Source organism: Triturus cristatus, chromosome 3_2 (genome assembly GCF_964204655.1).
Source record: "Triturus cristatus chromosome 3_2, aTriCri1.1, whole genome shotgun sequence".
Classification (NCBI taxonomy): domain Eukaryota; kingdom Metazoa; phylum Chordata; class Amphibia; order Caudata; family Salamandridae; genus Triturus; species Triturus cristatus.
The window spans coordinates 664748583-664766020 of NC_140584.1; positions in this window are offsets into that span (position 1 = coordinate 664748583).

Below are 17438 nucleotides of genomic sequence, written 5' to 3' on the forward strand. Positions count from 1 at the left end.
AAATTGAACGGTATAAGGTCATAGGGTATTCCAACGATGGGTCGGCTCATACCAATACAAATGGTTCAGGAAAGGAGGAGACATGGTTACAAAAAACAGCCCAGCTCGTAACGTTCATTGAGACCTTTTGGTTGGGTGGAATTAAGTTTGTGAATCCAGAAAATTTCTCTCTGTAGAAGATATTTGTTGTTGTCTCGTCCTTTTAAATAAGGAATTTGTTCAAGAATGAGGAAACGTAGTTGGCAGATGTTGTGTTGATGAAGTTGAAAGTGAGTAGCGATTGGAGATTTGGCCTGTTGGGTTCTTATGTTCCTTTTATGTTCATTGATTCTTATGCAAATCTTTCTCTCTGTTTTGCCCACGTAGACCAAACTGCAAGGGCATTTCAACAAGTAAATCACGTTCTGACTGTTGCATGTGGCTGTGACTTTGAGTTTAATTGGGTAACCATACAGTGGATGTTGGATTGTGGTACCCTTGATTATGCTGTTGCAGTTGCCACAGTTGAAACACGGTAAAGTTCCCTTGAAGGTGATTGTGGTAGGCTCTCTGGTATTGGATAGGATTTGTTTCAAGTTACGTGATCTTTGATACGCGAATCTTGGGGGTATTTCGAAGATTTTATTGAAATCCGCCTCTGTGCTTAGCATTGGCCAATATCTCAAAATGGTTTTCTTGATAGTGAAGCTTTGAGTAGAGTATTTGGACACAAATGTCATTCTTTGTTCTGTTGCTTTGGGTCGTGTGGGTTGTAATAACGTGTGTCGAGTGGATTTCTCTGTCTTCAGAACAGCTTTATCAAGAACATCACTTGGATATTTCCGTTGTTTGAACTTTGAGATACACAGAGCTTTGCTAGATTCATATAACTCGTTGGTGCTTGAAATCCTTTTAAGTCTCAAAAGTTGTGAATATGGTAAGTGGTTTTTGAGTGATGGTTGGTGGAAACTGTGAAAGTGGAGCAGATTGTTGCGGTCGGTAGATTTGGTGTGTACTTGTGTAATGAGGTTTCCTTGCTTGATGGTGATACGAGTGTCCAAAAACGTTATAGATTCCTTACTTATGGAGTGTGTGAATTCAATCCGTTGGTCTACTGTGTTGAGGGTTTCAATTAAAGATTCTAGATGGTGAGTTGAACCATTCCATATGATGAAAATATCATCAATGTACCTTTTGTAAAGGACAAGATGTTCATTCCATTCAACGTTGGTTAAGACGTTGTCCAGTTCGAATCAGTGCATATACAGATTTGCATAAGATGGAGCGGCACAATTGCCCATAGAAGTGCCCGAGCATTGAATGTAAAAGGTACCAGACCATTCAAAGTAACTGTGGTAAAGGGTGAAGTGCATAAGTTCCATGAGGAACACTTTGAGTTTATCTGGTTTATCTGTATTGATGAGAAATGATTCAATAGCTTCAATGCCTTGGTCGTGTGGAATGGAGGTATAAAGTGATTTCACATCGATGGTACATAAGATGGTATCAGCAGTTATCAGGTGACTAGTAGTTTCAAGAATATTGAGAAAATCAGTGGTGTCTTTTATGTATGTCGTCATGGACTGAACTGATGCCTGTAGATACTTGTCCAGGTACCTCCCAATGGGTTCATGCAGTGAATTGATTGTAGAAACAATGGGTCTGAATGGTGGTTTTGTGGCATATTTATGAATTTTTGGAAGCATGTAAATGTAGGGTGTTGATGGGTTGATTTTGATCAAGTATTTCTTATCTTCTTCAGTGATGGTTCCTTGTTCCAGGGCGGTGTTGACGATGGTTTTGAGAATTTCAAGAAATTCATTTGTGTGATCGAAAAGTATAGGCATGTATGTCCGTGAATCTTTGACATGTTCATTTACACTTTCAACGTAGAAGATCGAATCCATAATTACCAGTGCTCCACCTTTGTCAGCTTGACGTATAGTGATTTCAGACCTATTCGCTAGAGTCTTTATAGTGTGTTGTTCTTTTTGAGTAATGTTGTAGAATTTGGTTTTGTTGTGGTAACCAATTGTTTGAAGCTCTTTGTTAACAATAGTCTCAAAGGCGTCCAATACTTTATGACTTGCGGGTGCTGTAAAGGTACTTTTATTTCGAAGCCCCAGTAAAGTATCGTGGCGTGGAATGTCTGGAATACTTAGGATATTGCTGAAATAATGTTTGAGTCTTAGTAGACGCATGAATTTAAAGACGCTAATTTCAGTCTCGAGTGGATTTGAATGGTAAGTGGGAACAAAGGAAGTCCCTTTCTGTAATGTCGAAGCTTCAAATTTAGTGAGATGATAACTGGAGATGTTAATCACAAGATTTTCTGGCTGTGTGTTTTCTTCGCCACAGATTTTGTTGATGTTTTTCCTCCTGGATCTTCTAGTGGCCTTGTGCTTGCCCCTAAAAAATGTGGTTGTCTTGGTTCGCTGGTTGTTGGACCCTCACTGGCTGCTGGTTGTGCGTCTCCTGTTTCTGCTGTTCTTTGATTTAGCTGTGATGGTTGGGAAGTTCGTGGTGTCCTGTCCCTGGTGGAAGAGTCGTCAGAAAAGGTAGCATCAGTGTCTGATCTTTGTCCAGTTTGTTTGCGTTGTTGTCTTTTGTAAGCATAGGCCTCAGCCCATGTATAGACCTCTCTTAATTTGTAGTCCACGTTGTCACGTTTGAATTTTCTTATTTTTCTGTCGTTTATCTCCTTAGTGTAGTCGTCCAATTGTTTGTTAAGGTCTGCTAAAATAGCATTCCAATCTGTGTCTGGGATTTTTGTAGAGATTTCTTCACGAAGTTCTTCAATTTCTTTGTTGAGTTCTTCTAGGAGTTTAGATAATTCCTCCACTATGAGTAATATAAGATCTAAGGAGCATTTATTGAGAATGGCTTCCCATTTTTCAGTAAAACGTGGATTGTTTTTACACAGGGTGGACTTTAAAGCGATTCTGAGCCCTCTTGGAATCCGTTGAGCCTTATGATACCGTATCAGGGTACTAGCGTGTAATTTTTGATTGATTGCTCGTTTGGAGGTGTATAATAGTTGTTTGATGTTAGATTGGATGGATGTAGTACTAGTACTGGATCCTGTGGTGTCCTCAAAGAGTGCGTAAATACGTTGGGTTTCTTCGTTGGTATACATGAAAGTTTGTGCTCTCCGGTCGGAGATGTTTTCAGCTTCATCCATTGAAATGTTGGTGCGCTGTCTGTGTCACTCAGGAAGGGGAATCACACAATGAAAAAACAGACTGTGTGCACTCAATGTTCGGCAAGTAAACAAATATAAACGATAAGTTGTTGGTGCAGACGAGTATATCCCCCTGAGTTGGGAATTCAAATATTGAAGGTAAGCACGGTCCTGCAAAGGAAGTGTCACTCATGTTGCACTCGTAGTGAGAACGGAGTTCTCTTTGTTTATAAAATGAATTTCACAAAAAACTGTATCCGAGGTCAATTTTGTTTATTGGACCTTTTCTTCAAATGATCATGGAGAATTGTAGTCATTCTTATATAATCATCATTTTATTCGGATGCCCAATGCATTTCGGGCTGTTCGAGCCCTTCATCAGGGGCGACACTCTGGAAGGAAAAGTCAGGAGTCAGTATCAATATCCAGACTTCTTGTAGTTAATACTACATGTAGATTAACAAGCGAGTGGAGTGTGTAAGGATGGTATGGAAAAACATGCCAAAGAAGAGTGTAAAAATAAAGAAATAACGTGAGGATTTACGAAAGAATACTGTACTCACGATCCCTGAAGGTGAACTAAGAACAAGTAAATAAGGGATGGTAGTGCTCACGAGGGAGTGCTCAACTCAAACGATGCAAATCGATAATTGCAGATCAAGTGACCACGCAAATAATCTATGATGATCGACGCGCTCGTCTGGGAAGTGAATGTTAACAAACTTAGGTTACATCGTGAGGTTGTTAGTGGCAACAAAGTTACTTACGAATACGGGAAAGTTACGGTTAAAAGGTGAGGGAAGTGTCGTCGGGGGGTGTGGGAGCCAAAAGTAACGCAAATAAACTTACGGTTAAGTGTGTGGTTACGGAAACTTCACATAGTGAGAAAACGCTCCGAGCTGCTTCGGTGAGTGGAAAGGTCCGCGGGGTGCGGTCATGTGATAAGGAAGCCCGTGCAAATCAAGGGAATGGGTAATCGTGAACTACAGAGCAACAAAAAAAAAAGACTCGTGGTTTTCATGCGGTTAACGAGTGTAAGAGTTGGAAAAAGTATCCGGAAGGTGTGTCACGAGATGGTGACGTGAAACAAGACAGTGGTAAAAAACGAGAGGGTGCAACGTACGTAAAAGTATGCTGACAGTATGTGAAGACTGATTGGTAGGAACATGAGGAATCATAAGGGTAAAACAACATGGTGTACAAAGTACTGATTTGCAAAAAATCAGAATAACAAAAAATCTGAATAACAGGTGAGTGTCACAAAATAGAACAAACAAGTTAATCAGACATAAATTGAATGGTATAAGGTCATAGGGTATTCCAACGATGGGTCGGCTCATGCCAATACAAATGGTTCAGGAAAGGAGGAGACATGGTTACAAAAAACAGCCCAGCTCGTAACGTTCATTGAGACCTTTTGGTTGGGTGGAATTAAGTTTATGAATCCAGAAAATTTCTCTCTGTAGAAGATATTTGTTGTTGTCTCGTCCTTTTAAATAAGGAATTTGTTCAAGAATGAGGAAACGTAGTTGGCAGATGTTGTGTTGATGAAGTTGAAAGTGAGTAGCGATTGGAGATTTGGCCTGTTGGGTTCTTATGTTGCTTTTATGTTCATTGATTCTTATGCGAATCTTTCTCTCTGTTTTGCCCACGTAGACCAAACCGCAAGGGCATTTCAACAAGTAAATCACGTTCTGACTGTTGCATGTGGCTGTGACTTTGAGTTTAATTGGGTAACCATACAGTGGATGTTGGATTGTGGTACCCTTGATTATGCTGTTGCAGTTGCCACAGTTGAAACACGGTAAAGTTCCCTTGAAGGTGATTGTGGTAGGCTCTCTGGTATTGGATAGGATTTGTTTCAAGTTACGTGATCTTTGATACGCGAATCTTGGGGGTATTTCGAAGATTTTATTGAAATCCGCCTCTGTGCTTAGCATTGGCCAATATCTCAAAATGGTTTTCTTGATAGTGAAGCTTTGAGTAGAGTATTTGGACACAAATGTCATTCTTTGTTCTGTTGCTTTGGGTCGTGTGGGTTGTAATAACGTGTGTCGAGTGGATTTCTCTGTCTTCAGAACAGCTCTATCAAGAACATCACTTGGATATTTCCAATGTTTGAACTTTGAGATACACAGAGCTTTGCTAGATTCATATAACTCGTTGGTGCTTGAAATCCTTTTAAGTCTCAAAAGTTGTGAATATGGTAAGTGGTTTTTGAGTGATGGTTGGTGGAAACTGTGAAAGTGGAGAAGATTGTTGCGGTCGGTAGATTTGGTGTGTACTTGTGTAATGAGGTTTCCTTGCTTGATGGTGATACGAGTGCCCAAAAACGTTATAGATTCCTTACTTATGGAGTGTGTGAATTCAATCTGTTAGTCTACTGTGTTGAGGGTTTCAATTAAAGATTCTAGATGGTGAGTGGAACCATTCCATATGATCAAAATATCATCAATGTACCTTTTGTAAAGGACAAGATGTTCATTCCATTCAACGTTGGTTAAGACGTTGTCCAGTTCGAATCGGTGCATATACAGATTTGCATAAGATGGAGCGGCACAATTGCCCATAGAAGTGCCCGAGCATTGAATGTAAAAGGTACCAGACCATTCAAAGTAACTGTGGTAAAGGGTGAAGTGCATAAGTTCCATGAGTAACACTTTGAGTTTATCTGGTTTATCTGTATTGATGAGAAATGATTCAATAGCTTCAATGCCTTGGTCGTGTGGAATGGAGGTATAAAGTGATTTCACATTGATGGTACATAAGATGGTTATCAGCAGTTATCAGGTGACGACTAGTTTCAAGAATATTGAGAAAATCAGTGGTGTCTTTTATGTATGTCGTCATGGACTGAACTGATGCCTGTAGATGCTTGTCCAGGTACCTCCCAATGGGTTCATGCAGTGAATTGATTGTAGAAACAATGGGTATGAATGGTGGTTTTGTGGCATGTTTATGAATTTTTGGAAGCATGTAAATGTAGGGTGTTGATGGGTTGATTTTGATCAAGTATTTCTTATTCATCTGCACACACCTCTCATATTGCAGACCACTGCTGGGAGTCCTGTGCACCCACCCCCATATGTCTGGACACTGCTGGTATTCATCTGCACCCACCCCCATGTCTCTGTCCACTGCTGGGAGTCCTCTGCACCAACCCCCATGTCTCTGTCCACTGCTGGTATTTATCTGCACCCACCCCTATATGTGTGGCCACTGCTGGGAATCCTCTGCACCCACCTCCTTGGAGCAGTACACTGCTGGCCTGGATCTACACACACACCAATATGAAGGTAACATGCAGGGCCAGTCCGTAAGCCCACATTCCTGGCGTGTGTATGCCTCGTATCCCAAATGTACTGGTGCCGTAGGAGTACATGTGAAACGCACCGTACCCACGCATTCATTGCGTGTGTACGGTCCGCATCACTATTGTACTGGTGCCATAGAGGTACGTGTGAAACGCACCGTACCCACGCATTCATTGCGTGTGTACGGTCCGTATGACTGTTCTACTGGTGCCGTAGGGGTACGTGTGGAAAGCACCGTACCCATGCATTCATTGCGTGTGTACGGTTTGTATCACTGTTCTACTGGTGCCGTAGGGGTACGTGTGGAATGCACCGTACCCATGCATTCACTGCATGTGTACGGTCCGTATGACTGTTCTACTGGTGCCGTAGGGGTATGTGTGCCACGCACCGTACCCATACATTCATTGCATGTGTACGGTCCGTATGACTGTTCTACTGGTGCCGTAGGGGTACGTGTGGAATGCGCTGTAGCCACGCATTCATTGCATGTGTACGGTCCGTATGACTGTTCTACTGGTGCCGTAGGGGTACGTGTGTAACGCACTATACCCACACATTCATTGAGTGTGTACGGTCCGTAGGACTGTTCTACTGGTGCTGTAGGGGTACGTGTGGAACGCACCGTACCCACACATTCATTGCGTGTGTACGGTCCGTATGACTGTTCTACTGGTGCCGTAAGGGTACGTGTGCCACGCACCGTACCCACGCATTCATTGCGTGTGTACGGTCCGTATGACTGTTCTACTGGTGCCGTAGGGGTACGTGTGGAACGCACCGTACCCACGCATTCATTGTGTGTGTACGGTCCGTATCACTATTCTACTGGTGCTAGGGGTACGTGTGCACCGCACCGTACACGTCCACTTCTGTTGTTGCGGTACGCAGGGGTTGCTGGCCACGCACCCCCAAGTAACCAGACCCTGGTGGTAATGTATGGGCTCCATATTATAGGTTTTGCTTTGGGTATGGGGTATTTTTCCTGCCCCTCACACCCCCCTGGCCCCTGGGTGTTGTTCTCACCTTCTGCTGCATGTGCGTCGGGTCCGGTGCACCAGGTCGTAGGGTAGGAGTACCGGGAGGACACGTACGATGGGGTTCATGGCTTGTACGTCGTGTACCGGGGCTCCGTTGCGTAGCGGTTCGCGTCGGACTCTGCTGTTCCAGGTGTGTTTGGCTCCCGTAAAAAAAGAGCCGTACGGGGTGACGTAGGGACGAATCGTACTTGCTGGGCCAGAAATCGCTGCTTGAATGCATCCGGACGTCGCGTACAACCTGTTCCAGATCAGAATCGTTGTTTTTTTTTACCCGTACGGTCTTTTGTACGAAACGTACGAAAATAGGCTTTCTGTACGAATCGTACTTCCTAGGTTGTACGGACAGTTTACCGGGTACGAGTGGTACGGAGAAAACGCTCCGTACAACGATTCGTACAGCCTTTTCCCAGGATTGGAATCGGCCCCCATGTGTCTCGGGTGGAGCCGAGGGGTGGCATGCGATCAAGGCCCGATACGCTCGCTCCATTATCAGTACTGATGAGAGTTGCTCTGGCCCAAATACTTCTTTTTAACGTGATCTTGCTTTAGTCTTCCACTCTCCCCGTATTTGTGGACTCTGGCACTCCGATAATTCTCAGGTTGTTGCGCCCACCATAAGAGGGCACTTGCCTGCACAACTTTCCAGTCGACCACACTGCTGCTGTCTCTGCTTCCTCTGGACCATGTCACGTACTGTGGAGAGGGCCCAGCCATTCACCCTGGAGGAGAATGGGGCGTTGCTGGACGTCCTCCTCCCACAGTACCCCAAGCTGTATGGTAGACCAGGGGAGCAGGTGAGTGCTGACTCCACTACCTTTCGCTATACACCTGTTGTGTGACTGCCACTTCTGGCATTGTGTCCAGGTGTGACAGACATGCAATGTTGTTTAGAGTGGGTCCCAGGGGGGGGACATGCTTATGTCTCTCATGCAGAGCATGAGGTCGTTCCTGTGTGCACTCCTCACTTGCATTGTGCTTACTGTGACATTCACTGCATAGTGCATGACACATTCAGCCTGGGAAATCCTTGCTGGCTTTTTTTCCTATTGTCCTGAGGTGATTCAGGGGTCCCCACGGTGTGACAGGTGACTGTACCCACAGATGTGTATGAGTTGAGTGGACCTGTGGTGAGAGTGTCCAAATGATGTGTACGACCTCATGGACATTGATGTGTGTGAATGTTCCTTGTCATGTGGGTGAGTGTCTATGTGAAGTGTTGCACCACAGCTGCATGGAGGAGGCAACAGATCTACCCATCTGATGTGACAAGTAAGCCGTGCTGTGTGTCTGACTTTCAGAGCTGGCACGACACCTGTAACACCCCACTGGCAAGTGGCACATGTGCAGAGTGAGGGTTGTATCCGCTGTTGTGACTGACAGGCGAGTGATCTGTGCCTGGGTGTGTCTATCTAGTCTGCTGAGGGTGCGTCAGTGGAGCGGGACATGTGACTGCATGACACGTGCTGTCCATCAGCCTGCTGTTGCATGTGCTGCACAGTGTGTGCCATGATCAGTGAGTGTGTCGCACCCCTCATGACACCTGTTGACTTTCAATGCCATGTAGTGCATTGGGGCTTGCACACAGGCCAATTTCTTATTGTGAATGATGCAATTCCTTTCAGCATCCTATGCCCTGTTCAACATTTTAAAGATGTTCAAATGTGTGTCTCTGGGACATGGAGCAGGTGTATTGATGTTGTGTCACTTTGTCATCCTGACAGGTAACTGCCTACGAGAAGGGGGTGATCTGGAGGGACATCGTCAGGGCCGTGAGATCTGCGGGGGAGCGTAGTCGGAGCCTGCCCCAGGTCCGCAAAAGGTGGCAGAACATCCGGTGCTGGACCCGGCGGATCGCCCGTGTCCAGCTGGGGATCGACTCTCCTCGCCCCCACGGCGGGCGTCGATGCCTGACCCCCCACATGAGCCGTGTCCTGGCGGTGGTATTCCCTGACCTCGATAGGCAGTTACAGGAGAGACTGCAGCAAGGAGGGGGTAGGTACATGGCTGTTTGTTGTGTTATGTGTCACCAGCTTTTGGAAGTGCTCTGTAGCCTGGATACATTCCCAGAGTTTATATGTGCAGTGCATTTTCTGTTCTCCAATGTCACCTGGTGCTCTTTTTCATCCCTTCCCCTCCTTGACATGTGTCCCCTGGTCTGTGTGTAATCACATTTGCACATGGTCATCTAAGGTTCCAGTAAATCTAAGTGCACATTGCTTTCTGCATCATGTAGGAGGGTGGTCTGTGACTTGTGTTGTTACCTTGCCTGTGCTATGACCTGTTCACTATGTTGGGGGTCCATATTTGTTGCCACTGATGATGATTCTCAACATAGGAGTGTGAGGTTTCAAATGAACACCCTTGCAGCATGCATGACCAATGTTGTGGCCTCAGACATGATGTGCATGAGTGTGAGATATGCATAGTGCCATGACGGTTGCTCATGGTACAGTCAGGGAACACGGAGCAGTGTGACCACTACAGTCCCCTGAGACACCCTGGCCTCCTAATCATGTGTGTCATCCAACACTGTGCACATTCTCTGTGGGTTCAGCATAGGTCTGTCTCTGTGGCATTGGTCCCTGGCCTAGTTTGTATTTTTCTAATGTGTGCTACATGTGTCCACTGGACAGGGATACACCATTTTGCTTGTGCATACTCACACTGGGCAGTGCCTGTGTGGCTATTCACAAAAATCAGTTGCTGGTTGTTTGTCACAAATATGTGTTGCCAGCCCCAGGAGGTGGTGTTGTGTAAATCTAGCAATTTTTGCTGCACAGTTTTTGTTACCCTGAATAAGAGGTGTCACTTCTTGATCTGTATCAATCACATTGACTCAGGTATGGGTGGTTGTGCTGGAGAGGCCTACATGGGCACCCCTGATTTTTCCTTGCCAGGTCTGACGTGTGTGTGAGAATTGGCTGTACACAGACTCACCGTGCTGTGCCCCTGTGATGCTGGCCAGTGCTTAATGTTTGTGCTTTGCATCCTGTGTCATTTTTTCTAAAACATGATTCCTGCTCATACATTTTTGGCACCTGTGTGTTGTTCAGATGCAACGCAGTTTGGACTTTGTGTGCTGACATCTGTGTGGACATTCTGGCTTGCCATGAGGGTGTCTCCACAGTACAGCTATGCTTTTTAACAACCCAATTGCAGGCCCAGTAGCTTATGCATTGTCCTGGGTGTGGACATTGGTGCCACTCCAGATGACAGGCAGTAGGTCATATGTGTAGGCAACTGTGTAATCAGGTGACGGATGGCCATGTGACAACTGACATAATTCAAGTTGTTACTCTACAAAAATTGTACCTTGGCACTCACAGCACTTGTCAACAGTTCTTCATGTTTTAAATGTGGTAATTTGATGATTTGTGTTGAGAACACTGATGTGTCTGCATGAAAGATGTCTCCCAAGGAGTTGCACACCAAACGACATTTCCACTTTCATGGAACACGCTGGCACCTTTGCAAGGAAGCCACTGTTAGAATTAAATGATGTTGCAGATTCTCCATATACATGTTCCCACAGTGGTCTGGATTTTGTGAGACTCTTTTGTTGTTGGTGATACAAACTAACAAGTCTCAAGACATCCAGACCTCCGTGGGCCCATGTATATGTACTTTCTGCAACACCATTCATTTCTAACAGTGGCTTCTTAGAAAAGGTGCCAGCTTCTTCAATCACAGTGTAAATGTAGATTTGTGTGCACTGCCTTGTGAGACATATTTCATGCAGGCACATGAGTGTTCTTTTCGCTAAATGGCGAATTGGCACATTCCAAACATGTCGATTGTGTAAAGTATTGTGAGTCCCAAGGTACCAACATTTTTTCGTGTTGTGTTCCAAAGTACTTACAGATCTTTGAGTGTGGTGACACCTTGAGTATTGAGGTGTGTCAGTTTACGTTGGGTGCACCACTACTGTTTCTTTCAGGGTAAACAAGAGGTGGTATGACTTCATTGTATTGCTGTGCTCACAGGTTCACAGACACTAGCTTCTCAGTGTATTTCTCATTAAGTAGTGGCCTGGTGTGTTCTTTTTTTCCTTGTGTCCAAGTGGCATAGTGGGTCTACCAACTGGGCAGTACCGGGCTTACATATGTGCGGAGTACTCTAGCTGTTACTCATGATGCATTGCCTGATATGCACTGTGACCAATTGTTTTTGTGCTCATGTGTCAGATGTATACAGGTGACTGATGCATTTCGGTTTCTTCTCCTTGCCTACAGCATCATCAACCGTAACGGAGGGAGACATCTGCACGGACCTGGAGTAGGGACCCAAAGACAGTGCCACCAGTGCTGTCGAGTCAGGAGGAGCCAGTGGCATGGAGGGCGAGGGGAGTCAGTCAGAGGACCTGTCTGGACACGATACCAGCTACGACGCCGATGGGTCCGACGCTGACCTCCTGGGGGAGGCAGAGGCTGCAACACCACCTGGCAGCATCCCCACATCTGTCCCCGCCTCCTCCGTTACTATCTCTACCCTCCCAGTTGCTCCCGTCCCTTCTGTCCGTGCAGAGGCCCACCATGTCTCCTTCGGCCCAGGCACCGCACCCCCTGCCCCTGTCACCCCTGCTGCCCTCAGTGAAGAGTCTGTGGACATACTGAGGCAGTTGCAAGTTGGGCAGGCATATGTGCTGAATGTCCTCCATGGACACACTAAACTGCTCACACAGATGGTGTCGTTCATGGAGGCCATGTCAGCAACGATGTCTGACCAACGCAGGATTCTGCAGTCCATGGACTCTTCCCTGACGGCAGCAGTTAGTCTCCTGCAGCGCTCCCTCCCCCCCTACCCCAGACCCATCCACACTTCCCTCTCCCATGCCTGGCCAACGCACATCCAGACAGTCACGGGCACGCACCCCACCAGACACAGCCAGCACACCCCCAAGGAAGGCAAAGCGCACATCTCCTAGCATGTACACTCAGGGGGATGTAGGCACACCCACAGGGTCTGGGGACAGATGACATACATGCAGCCACAGTCGCAGTCCGCAGTCCTCACAACCCTGTTCCTCCAAAACCTCTCCCCTTGGCTCCCCTGCCAAACTCTCACCCGAGGAGATCTTTATGGGTGAGCTGGACCTCGCACCCACTGAGCGACCACCCCACAAGCGGGTGAGGAAGTCCCCGGGCACGGGAGTTGAGTCCCCCACCAGGTCGACCCCCTCCCCCAAGAGCGCTGCACCCCATCCCTCACCCACCACACCCTCTGTTGACCCTGGGGAATCCTCAGGTACAGGGGTTCGGATGGAGGCACTGGCAGCGGTGTGCAGCGCTGAGCTCGCCTCCACCTTCGTACTGCCCCACCCCCTGTTGTGGAAACATACCCCCTGCACCTGCAACACCTACCCTTCCCCCTCCTGTCCCTGCGGTGCCTGGTACTGCCACAGATGATGCCCCCCCCCCGGTCGACAAACCTTGAGGTTCCTTTGTGCAGGCAAGCTAGGGGTAGACACGGTCTCCTACGTCCCCCCTTGGACTTGAAATATGGACTGGCCATTGGCCTCTGTACATAGTACATTTTTGGTTGTTTTTTTTAGTGCTGAATAAAGCCTTTATTTTTACTTTCAACACTATTGCATTTCAGGTACTTGATGTTGGTGCTGAGGCTCCTGGTGTTGGTGTTCTGGAAATGTGTTAGGGTTCTGAGAAATGTTTTTGTATGATGGTCATGAGGTGGACCATGGTATCTGTGTGCCATCACAATGTCTCTGCAAAGAATCATTGGTAGTGTTTGTTAATTTTGTTTAGAGACATTGTCCCAAGGAGTGTTCCTTCCTCTGTGGCACCTGACATCTTCCCTGCAAGCAGTTGCACAATTGTTGTGCTGACCTGTATCAACATTTCCTTAGTTGGTGACGGATCCCTTCAACAATGGCCATGCCTGCTCATCGATGTCTCCTGCTGAATCGTCTGTGCCATCCTTGCTAGTCACTGTACTTGTGTTTTGAGTATGTCGAAATGCCTTCATGGACAAATTCCCCCTTTTCAGCACTATGCATGTGTGTAATCACGGCCTACCACACAAATGGTACTTGTTATGCAGGGTATTTGGGCACCTGATTGACAATTGTGGGCATGGTATCTAGGGGAATTCCACCCTATTCCTTCCATGAGAGACAACATCTTGGTGGCTGGACCAGCACCTGGACATTCCTATCAGTCCTGGGATGTGCGTGACAGTATGTGTTCCCTTTGGCTATCTTAGTTTTGTAGGCAGTTACATGACTATACAGTCTTGTGGCATGATATCAGGGTGTGCATTGTGCTGCATCGCCATGGGTGGGTATGCATGTGTTATATGTCCTCACACCCACAAGTGGTGTGTCATGCAGTGTGTGAAATACATCCATCCTCCTGGGAGTGGGACACTGCTGTCAGTGATGTGTTGTCATAGCACTATCATCATAGTCCAAAGTTAGTGATGCGTCCAAACCACCATGTAGGTGTGGTCATCTGATAATGATACACCCCCCATGTCTCTGTCCACTGCTGGGAGTCCTCTGCACCCACCCCCATGTCTCTGTCCACTGCTGGGAGTCCTGTGCACCGACCCCCATATGTGTGGACACTGCTGGTATTCATCTGCACCCACCCCCATGTCTCTCCTCACTGCTGGGAGTCCTGTGCACCCACCCCCATATGTCTGGACACTGCTGGTATTCATCTGCACACACCCCTCATATTGCAGTCCACTGCTGGGAGTCCTGTGCACCCACCCCCATATGTCTGGACACTGCTGGTATTCATCTGCACACACCCCTCATATTGCAGGCCACTGCTGGGAGTCCTGTGCACCCACCCCCATATGTCTGGACACTGCTGATATTCATTTGCACACACCCCTCATATTGCAGGCCACTGCTGGGAGTCCTGTGCACCCACCCCCATATGTCTGGACACTGCTGGTATTCATCTGCACCCACCCCCATGTCTCTGTCCACTGCTGGGAGTCCTTTGCGCCCACCCCCATGTCTCTGTCTACTGCTGGGAGTCCTCTGCGCCCACCCCCATGTCTCTGTCCACTGCTGGGAGTCCTGTGCACCCACCCCCATATGTCTGGACACTGCTGGTATTCGTCTGCACACACCCCTCATATTGCAGGCCACTGCTGGGAGTCCTGTGCACCCACCCCCATATGTCTGGACACTGCTGGTATTCATCTGCACCCACCCCCATTTCTCTGTCCACTTCTGGGAGTCCTCTGCGCCCACCCCATGTCTCTGTCCACTGCTGGTATTTATCTGCACCCACCCCTATATGTGTGGCCACTGCTGGGAATCTTCTGCACCCACCCCCTTGGAGCAGTACACTGCTGGCCTGGACCTACCCACACACCAATATGAAGGTAACATGCAGGGCCAGTCCGTAAGCCCACATTCCTGGCGTGTGTACGCCTCGTATCCCAAATGTACTGGTGCCGTAGGAGTACGTGTGAAGCGCACCGTACCCACGCATTCATTGCGTGTGTACGGTCAGTATCACTATTGCACTGGAGCCGTAGGGGTACATGTGAAACGCACTGTACCCATGCATTCATTGCGTGTGTACGGTCCGTATGACTGTTCTACTGGTGCCGTAGGGGTACGTGTGGAACGCACCGTACCCATGCATTGGTTGTGTGTGTACGGTCCGTATCACTGTTCTACTGGTGCCGTAGGGGTACGTGTGGAACGCACCGTACCCACGCATTCATTGAGTATGTATGGTCCGTATGATTGTTCTACTGGTGCCGTAAGGGTACGTGTGCCACGCACCGTACCCACACATTCATTGCATGTGTACGGTCCGTATGACTGTTCTACTGGTACCGTAGGGGTACGTCTGGAACGTACCGCACCCACTTATTCATTGCGTGTGTACGGTCCGTATCACTGTTCTACTGGTGCACATCCACTTCCGTTGTTGCGGTACGCAGGGGTTGCTGGCCACGCCCCCCCAAGTGACCAGACCCTGGTGGTAATGTATGGGCTCCATATTATAGGTTTTGCTTTGGGTATGGGGTATGTTTCCAGCCCCTCACACCCCCCTGCCCCTGGGTGTTGTTCTCACCTTCTGCGGCATGTGCGTCGGGTCCGGTGCACCAGGTCGTAGGGTAGGAGGACCGGGATGACATGTACGATGGGGTTCATGGCGTGTACGTCGCGTACAGGGGCTCCGTTGCGTAGCGGTTCGCGTCGGACTCTGCTTTTCCGGCTGTGTTTGGCTCCCGTAAAAAAAGAGCCGTACGGAGTGACGTATGGACGAATCGTACTTGCTGGGCCGGAAACCGCTGCTTGAATGCATCCGGACATCGCGTACAAGCTGTTCTGGATCAGAATCGTTTTTTTTTACCCATACGGTCTTTTGTACGAAACGTACGGAAATAGGCTTTCTGTATGAATCGTACTTCCTAGGGTTGTACGGACTGTTTACCGGGTACGAGTGGTACGGAGAAAACGCTCCGTACAATGATTCGTACAGCCTTTTCCCAGGATTGGAATCGGCCCCCATGTGTCTCGGGTGGAGCCGAAGGGTGGCATGCCATCAAGGCCCAATACGCTCGCTCCATTATCAGTACTGATGAGAGTTGCTCTGGCCCAAATGCTTCTTTTTAACGTGATCGTGCTATAGTCTTCCACACTCCCCGTATTTGTGGACTCTGGCACTCCGATAATTCTCAGGTTGTTACGCCGTGAGCACGCTTCAAGGTCATCATTCTGTGCTTGGATCACCTCCAGGACTTTTTCCATATTCAGGCACTTGGCAGTGACTGTCTACTTTTCATCCTCCACAGTAGAAAGACGCTGTTTTGCCTCTGTGAGTCACAAGGCCTGTTTATCCAAATTCGTGGCCATGGGATCCAGTCTTAGATTGAGTGTGTCTATTTTGCCACCAATCGTTTCGAGACTTTGCTGCATAGCTAAAAGTGTAGATTCAAGTGTTGATGTCTCCTTAGATGGAGTCGCCTGCTCAGAGTCTGAGTGTGCATGCTGTTGTGTCTGGGGGATACGTCGGCTTTCAAATGTGAGCCAGTGTTGCTGTTTATCCATTTTTCCCATTTTGGCTTAATTTGCCTCTATACTCTTGGGTTTTCGAGCTCAAACATTATTCAGGGGCCTTACACCACTGTATTTTGACTGTGATCCATGTGGCCCTTCAATCAAATGCAACACCTGCTCGGGAAACTGCAAAGGTCGATGTGGCCAGCTGTTAGCTTTGCCTTATGTCCCTCTCTCTAGGGGCCACTCCAGTCTATGCAGTTCATCACGCCCTCCAGCAGCAGTGTGGTTAATATTTATGTGGTACGGTGCCCTCCTTATCAGCGTTATGACAGAGCTGGTCTATCTGCCGAGCTCCGCCACTAATCTCAACCCATACCCCAAAGGGGCCAGTGCGGGATTCCTGAATTACCACATGTAGTGCGTGCCCTCACCACACAGGCTGTGGAGCACTAACCGACAGGGCAGTCGTCATCCAGTCATGGCCCAGCACCTCCGTTCGACAGGTAAGCTCTCCCCGTCGCCGTCGATTGCCACCACTCAGCCGGGGCCTGCTGTCACCGAACGGTCAAGCATCGGGGCTGCTACTCTCCATTGTCACGGCTAACCACCTTGAGCCGAGGTGAGTCTATTCGCTAATCAGGTCAACTCACAGCCACTCGGGGGCTACCTTCACCGCAGGCCAACGTCGCCCCAGAGGCGTTCCGCAGTTCATTGCTCTTCTGCCAGAGCCAGCCCCACAGCCTCCTTCGGCTCACAGTTTTCTTGCCCACATATGCAGCTTATTCAATATAGTTACCCCGGGTCCCGGCTCTTGATCAGCATGGCCCACCATTTTGTCGTGTAGAACTGCACTTCTCCGAGAGATCTGTCTTAGTCCTGGCCCAAGCAGCATCTACATGGGTCAGTTTGAATACCATACACTCGCCACT